General features: G+C 33.7%; 1 pseudogene; it reads right to left on the bottom strand.

The window, feature by feature from the left end:
* Positions 1–4,387: 4,387 nt before the first annotated feature.
* On the bottom strand, positions 4,388–8,602 carry LOC107009916 (annotated as a pseudogene).
* Between the last annotated feature and the right edge of the window lie 143 nt (positions 8,603–8,745).

Genomic DNA, 8,745 nt, shown 5'->3' with positions numbered 1-8,745 from the left:
ATGGACATGAAAAGACTTGAAGTGGAAAATTCACTCATCAAAAGCACTCTATCAAAGACTTTAGCCGCCACATTTAAGTCTAATACGTGGCAGAGTGATAATTAATTAATTATTTTAATCTCAAATTTAAATTTTTCTACATACAAAATCATCTTTATTAGAGAGCAGTTTAGCTCTAATTTGGAATTTCAAGCGAAATCTTTGAATTTAAATTCTTGTCACGGAGGAAAATATTAAAGATAAGGTATAATTTAATTAAGTTATTCATAAACTTAATTGAGTAATATTTTTAAAAAATTGTCAATCGTCAACTTTAATCTTAAATTATGATACTTATTTTTTATTTTCTGGAAATATGACCGCTTTTGAATGGAAGGAATATCTTTATAGTATATTAATCAAGTCACTTTACTTGCACTATACCTTCCTCCAATTCGCCACTAACAGCCCAACCTTACAATTATTGTTTATTTTTTTTATATAAATTAATCAACTTCTTAAGGTTATAAATTTATTGAATTAAGTGGATTGTTCATTAAGGTTATTATAAACTTATTCTTATCATGGATATGTATTTCTAAGGTGATATGAATCTTTTTGGAATAGCAATGAATCATTAAATATGGTGAACTTTTGGTTGATTTCTCTTTCTATAAATAGAGATATCATTCACCATTGTAACACACACTTGAATAAGAATAAAATTCCTCTTCTTCTATCTACTTCTCTTGTCTTCTTCTCTTTATGATTATATTCTTATGAGCTTGATTTTATAACACGTTATCAACACGAGTCTCTAGTCAATTAAGAGTGAGTTCTTGTTTTTCTTTAGCTCATATTTTGGTTGATCTCGTTATGAAGATCAAAGTATTATATGCATAAAATCAGATATGTATTTTCTAAAATCTTTTTATGATTTAGAATACAATAATGTTCGGTCACTAACATTGACCAGGAACAAAAGATATATACTACTATTGGTTGAATATGACATGCTATACAAAAATTTCTTAAATAGAAGAAAGTATAAAGTTTTAATAGCATGAGTTTGAATATTATTTTGATTATTTTGAAAGACTCAAAGGGTGAGTCATTCTGTATTTCGGTCTATTATGTCGTTGGTTAACGGTAAGACGGTGGATTCAAGTCTCATCGCACCAAAAGGGTAAGACATCAAGTTGAAGTCTGGATGTACCATAATAAAAAAAATGTTGAGGTAAGACGATAGATTAATGTTTTATCGCACCAAAACGGTAAGACATCAATTTGAATTTAGACGCACCATGATTGGGTTCAAGTCCCATAGAAATATGGCGTAACACGCCATATATGAGTAAGACATTGAGTTTTGGCCAACGCACCATAGTGATGATAAAATGATGACTAAGGAAAAATAATATATTTGATGAAAAATTGAATTTACACCATTTCCTAAAGCGAATGTGATAGCAACATATGATAACTTTGAAATTCTCATGTTGACTTGCTCCATTCTATCGTATGAATGTGGTAGCAGTAAATAATTAGTCTGAAAGATGACAAATGATTAACGATATGAAAATTACGTGAAGGAATGGAATTATAATGGTCATCATTGTGGTAATTATTAAAGGAAGAACACTATGGGTTCTCCAAATAGTCCTTCAAAATGTGGAGGCAATTTTTATTATTAAAATGATATGAAAGGTCATTGGACTTGTGAATGTTGTCGACCCAATAATTTGACAAGTTTATAAATCCTCCATTGAAAGACAAGAAGATAAAGTGATGGTACACTTGATCTTTCAAAGTTATGTTGAGGTGTGTCATGGAAATATGATGAATTCAAAGTCATGATAATGTGCTTATAATGCAAATTTATGAAGTACGTATAAATGATCAGTCCATTCCTTGAAGAGAATGTGACTTGTGATGAGTATTGTGAATGCTCGACCATTCTATAAATGGATCAAGATGTGATAAAATCATTATGGATTGAATATATGTCACAACTCACATCTATGGGAGGTTTGAAAAAAAAATGATATATGCCACAACTCATCTCTACGGGAGGTTTGAGAGGGATAAATAAATTTTATTTGACAAAAATGATCAATGGTCGTGTACGTTTATACGTCATAAATATGATGGTATTTTATTTGTGAACTACAAAAAAGGCAAAAGAAAGAAAAACTCTTGCCTATAAAGATTGTGGTCATGACCAAAATAATATTGTTGTGTGACAATACAAATTTGTGATTGATTGTGTACCTATGGTACAACAAAAGTAAAGCAAGAAATATGTCTTGCTCGTAATGATTTTGACCATGACAATAATAATATAATTTCCTCCTTGAAGAAAATGTTCACCATAGGGATAATGTCATGCAATATATGATAGTACAAAAATTAATAGCAAGCTCTAACGAGTTGTGTTATTACCAGAGGAATAATAATGGGGTTGTAGTAAGTCTCAAAAGAAACTTTTTATGTTTCGAATGAATTGAAAATAAATATTGAGACGATAAATCACTACAATCGAAAGGAGTTATAAATATTTATGTAAAAAGTTATCCATTGTTTTCTTTTGTTTGTTGCATACAAACATGGACATGCTGATGAAATCACATGTAAAAGTAAATTGTAAGTGTACTAAAATAAAGATTAGTTGGCATGACCGGTTGAACATTCTGGTTTAAATGTGATGCAAATGTAATGAGAATTTATGTGGATTATATGATGAAGAAATAAAAGATTCTTCAAGAATTCTCTTGTGTTGCTTGTTCTCTTGATAAAATATCATTGTACCAGCTAAGGTTGAGATTGTAATCCCATGAAGTTTTTGGAACATATAAAAAGGTGAATATGGGCCCATTCACCTGCCATGTGGATAATTTGCAACTACATGATAGATGCATCTATGCGATGATCACATGTGCTTTGGTGTCAACTTACAAATTTGTGTTTGTAAGGTTGTTTACTCAATTGTTAAATCAAGAGCACAGTTCCAACTATGAAATTATACTGATAATGCTGGTTGGTATAGCAGAAACTTTATGCCTCCAATTATAGCTAAACCATGGGTATGCGAGCAAAACTCTCAAATAAAATTTGGTATAAGATAATTTTATTTAACATGTAGCAACACATGTATGCATCAAGCCAACAAGGTTTTCCCATTAAAATTGGTTCAGGGTCAAAATAATTTTCATCTAAAATGTTTGAATGTGTGGTTATGATTTTAATTGTTCCACCACGCACAAAGATGAATTCCCAAATATGGTTGGGATGAATGTTAGATTTTCTAACATTAGGGGGAGAAATGATTTTGGCAGTTGAAAATTATGTGTGAGGTTTATTATGAATTATCTAGATACTCTTTAAAAGAAAATGTGAACTTGAAGTTCAAGTGATAATTCATTTGCATAATGTTGCAAATCTATTGCCAGATGAATTTACTGACCCTATGATATGATTCAGCTGCAAATGCTCCAATATGAAGTCCTTGAAGGACAGAGTCTATGATACGTCGAAAGCTTAATAGACCAATCGATTCCAAATATAAAATTCCTTGAAAAAGAAGAGGAGCGAATGATCAATATGGTCATGATAATGAGGCAAGTGCTATAAGAGCACTACAACATAACACTTCATAAAACCTTGGAAAAGGTTCAGGTACCTGAAAAATGATGAAAACTGAAGAGATCTCGATAAGCTATGTCATATTGGAATCGATATCAAATAACCGTCGACGGTATCTTTTATATGAGGTTGTGCTCAATGATATAAATTGTGACAAGGATCTTCAATTCAAATATATCATATAGTATGGACAGATAAATGGTTGGCCAAATAAAATGCATAATTCAAATATATTTTATTTCACTTACAAAAGTGATGTTTTGGACTGATAGTTCATAAATCAAAGAGAGAGAGAGAGAGATTTATATAACAAATATACAGGCCAAAGATTTCAAAGATACCCACAAAAGTATGGCACCAACTTACTAGCAATGAAATTTTAATTTAACTGGTTAAAAAATTGGTTTATTTACCAGAACTAACCACCAACTTCATTAATTGAAACCCTAATGCAAGAATGCAAATATATTTTCCCCAGTACTAGACAAGAATGATATGCAACCCTATGGGCTAAAGGAAAGCCATAGGGATAACAATCCCGCACCATCATCCCAATTCATCATTTTTCATAAGTAAACTTAATTCTCCAACTATACTTTATGATGAAACAAAACATAGGCAAAGATACGTATTCGGGAGCCTTTATCTGCAGTTAAGTTAAAATAGGTGACGAATACATCAATAAGAAACTTCAGGCCTACTTATATTAGCACTTCAGATATAATTGATGAGGAAATATGACATCAAGAAAATAAAAGGAAATCTTTCACTTAAGATCAAACAACTTCATTCCATACCTTTGAACACTTGATTCTTCAGTTTCAAATAGCATCCGAAAATGCATTCCAACAGAAACGCATGTGTGATATACAGCTTTGAGTATTTTGAAAGTGGTATAACAAACTCGGATGGGCTAGCCCTGCACAATAAGCACGTGAGAAGAAAAAAGCAAAAACGGTAATAGATATGAATTAAAACACAAGGGGGAGTACTGCTCCATACTACCTTGGGTTAAAAAGGACATTGAAACAGCTATTAGTAGCAGCAGCAAGTAATCCGATGTGCATGCTATCACTAGATAGAACTGATGAAGGCATCACAATCATTGGTCGAATTGCATGCCGAATTCCCAGAAGGAGCTGATTCTTCTCATTCCTGCACAGAACTGACTATCTCAAGAAAAAGCCTGGAGGAAACTTTTATGCAATAATATGTGACTGATGTACAGTAGTGTCAATAGAGGAGGCTAAACAGTACTACCAAATGAAAAGAACAGAATCTCCAGCAACAAGCCTTTTGGCACTAACAAACACACTCCAGCCAGTAGTAAGAAGATGTCGCTTAGGCTGTCCTGCACGCAAAATGAGAAAACATAAACAGATAATAGCGTACATGGTACACACTTATCAGTTAGAACACAGCATTACACCTTCATTCTACATGCAATTAGGAAACATCCTTTTATCCAACATGTTGTCAAAATGAGAAAACATAAACAGATGATAGCATGCATGGTACACGTTTATCAGTTACAACACAACATTACACCTTCATTCCACATGCAATCAGGAAGCATTCTTTTATCCAAAAAGTTGTCAAAACAAAATTTAGAAAGAATAGACTCCAATTTAAGTTAACAGTATAAGGATGACAAAACAATCAATGGAAGCAACAACAACAACATACCCAGTGAAATCCCACAAGTGAGGTCTGTAGAGGATAGAATGTACGCCAAACTTACCAGTACCTTGTGGAGATAGAGAGGTAGAATGAAAGCATTCTATCAAATTGCATGTCAAAGTCTATAAAGTTTAGACATGTATCATTTTTTCCTTTTTTTTGACATAGGTAACTGTTTCTATTTCTGTATGAAGAGTGGAGGATTAAGAACTCTTATATTGTTTGTCTTAGACTTTGAGCATTTTGAGACTATGAGAAAAGGGAAGGCTCCCGCAAATTACCTTGCGTGATTCAAATTCTTCAAATTGAGGTAAATTATGGTTTACTTGGAGTCAGACTCCCTTCTATGTACGTGAGTCTATAAAGCTGTTGATTGGTCTTCGGACATAGACTATTATTCATATTTGTTGAGATAATGATACTTGTATGAATAAGCATGTGAATTGTTGAAACTGACTGTTACGACTTATGTTTATGATGTGCACTTGTATTTATATTGTGCTTGTTGTGTTGTCCTAAGAAATGATTAAGCAAAGAGCATACCGAGATATGTTGAGATGATGACAATACATATACTATTTTGATGATGAGTAGGGTATGAGATATGGATCATGTACCATGCTGATATGATACATAAACACCTAGGATCCCCTACCAGTCATGAATAGATGGGCAAGATGAAAGACCCTTTAGCATGTGTGTACATATGAGACTAAAGGTATGCAAAGGCTATACAAGCAAGATCAGTGTGGATATGTTTCCTATGATTTTATGTGATTTGCTTATCTTTTGCAGCGTTTTGTGATGTTCATTATAACTATTGTGGGAACTTACTTGTCCAGTGACGGATGATATTGCTATGTTGGAAATGAGTCCTTATAAATATATATGTATATGGCTGATGACGGTATCTTGATTGTGGAGCTCTGTTGACTATGTGAAGTGAACCTGCCTACTTGTATTATATACTTGTTACTAATCTTAATCGGTCTATGATGCCTACCAATACAGAGTTTTTGTATTGATGCTACTCCTGCACTTACTTTTGAGTGCAAACTATGATCCTATATCTTCAGCACAGCACCACATCTAGTGCATTTACATTTCAGATATGAGGGTGAGCTACTTTCATATCAGGCTACCACAGATTTTTTTGATGATAAATGTCATTTCTTTTCTGATATTGAACTATTTCATTAGTTTTGCTAGTCTTAGATGTTTGATGGTTATAGTCCCGGTATGATGACTTTCGAATATGGGAATGTAACAGTTAGCATTCAAATCTTTTTATTTATTATGGTCGAGACTCTTATTTCTAGTCTTGATGCTTTACTTGATGCTGTGAATCTTAATATTAACTTGCTTTAGTTGCTAAGATTTGGTCCGCCCACCGAGGGTTAGTGTGGGCGTCAATCAGAGTTGTCAAAAGCAAAAAGCACAAAAAAATTATAAGGTTCATTTGGGCTTTAAGTGCAAATCGCAAATAAAATGTGGGTTTTAATGAAAAAAGGCACAAAGGAGAAAAAATACAAATGTATATGTTTGGTCCAAGACTATTGGTTTATAAGCATGAATGACAAATATAAGAACAAAGAAATTGAAAAATTATTCCTATAAAGTGAAAAACCAATTGTTTAGTGTCGCTTCTTCAAAAGAGGTTCATTGGCAAGGAAAAGTATGCCTTAGAACCTAGATGAAGACGCTGAAGTGCTCATTGAGTGAAGCAAAGCGCTCAACACGTTTTGAGCCTCGCTTCAGGTTTAGTGCACCTTTGATAAGATTGGTGTTAATCACGGTGGTTTGGATAGTCACAAATTAATGGTTAAAAGTTATAGTAGCTACATAACACCTTTCTGCTAGTCCTTTTTTTTGGCAGTGTTGCCACTCAAATGAATAATTAGATGCACACACATGGACATATAACACTGACACAATACGTTTTTTAATAACAGGATAGGAATGTATAAACTGGGAAACAACAGTACAACCCTACACAAGTGCACAAAACTGATGATTTAATTGGAAATTTTAACAGAAACAGAGATGAAGTACATTTCCAATTCATGATGGCGCGTCTAGCTTTTGCTCCAAGAGTTTAAACACCCACCAGCTTTTAGATAAAAGCTGAAGATACTCTAAACAGTGTAAAGAAACAGAGAGCAATAAGGAAAGGAACATCTAGAGCTTGCCTCGGAAAATATGCCTGAACTTCCATTCAATATCATGCAGATCCCTCGCAATTAGTTCTTAGGCAGATGGTGTCTGCGAGACATCCTGAGTGCCAGTAAAAAAGACAACAATATCAGGCTCAGCTCTAGAGCCAAGTCAAAATGATGAGACCATTGGACCAGTAATCACCAGAGGAGGAAAAACTTTCTCTGCAGCACGACGAGGGACAGAAAAGCCACCGTGCGTGCTAGTATCACTTGCAGTCAGTGTCTTACAAAAATAGTTAGTAGGCTGCTTGCTGGGGATTCCAAACTCAACAGGAAGATATGCATCTTTTTGTTCTTCCTGAAATCCAACATAAAGTATTTTTGTGACCCCATTCACAATAGTTGATGCAAAAAGGCATTATTATTAAGAATCATCTATAGCAAACACTGAGGAGTACCGGAGTCAAGGGCTGCAAAGTCATTTGTGCGTATACTTCGTTTGTTTCAGCAGAAATTCGACAAATTATCAATTATCTGTGTGACTTGTATAGCAAATAGTAATTCATTAGAGAATTAAGAAAACATAGATTGTAATTGATGAAACGCATATGCATTGTGACATTGTGACGTTGACAGATCAACTGTGGAGGCAAATTTGGGTAATTGGGTATATGTGCATCAACTTCTTATTAGTTGTTGCAGCTACCTGGCACTCCATTCCAGTAATTTGACTAATAATGGATTAAATCACTTTGTGTGATAAGGAAGAAATTTGGTTGAAGGAGAAAGACCTGTTCACTATGGCCTTGAGAAAAGTAAACAACACGACTCTCAACAGTTGGTAGACACACCAGAGGACCAGCACACGCATGCCATAGCTCTGAGTTCAAACACTTTTTTCTCTGCTATTGGGATAAAAAAATCCATCAGCAATAATTTAATTGGACTTAATTACAGATACTTAAGATGATCTCATTCACTAACAAACAAATTGGAAATCAACATATAATCCTTCTATCTTATTAGAACAAAAAAAAAGTGTAACAGAAACATACTGACAGTGATATACAAAAAGCAAAAACCCAAAAGAGAAGAAAAAGTATAAAGAAGTAGAAGATACCTCCTTCATGAGTCTGCTGACCCATTCCTGATGTTGAAAAGAATGATGTAGAACGAAAAGAAATGGAAACAATTCCGTACTCTTCTATTGTTGGAAGTTTGATGTATGTTCAAACTTGCACAAGACGGGATATTAGTTTTGTGATCGGAATGTTAGGAAGATATCAGT

Source organism: Solanum pennellii, chromosome 2 (genome assembly GCF_001406875.1).
Source record: "Solanum pennellii chromosome 2, SPENNV200".
Lineage (NCBI taxonomy): Eukaryota > Viridiplantae > Streptophyta > Magnoliopsida > Solanales > Solanaceae > Solanum > Solanum pennellii.
Note: the sequence above shows the minus strand (reverse complement) of the source record. Positions and strands in the feature narration are given on the sequence as shown.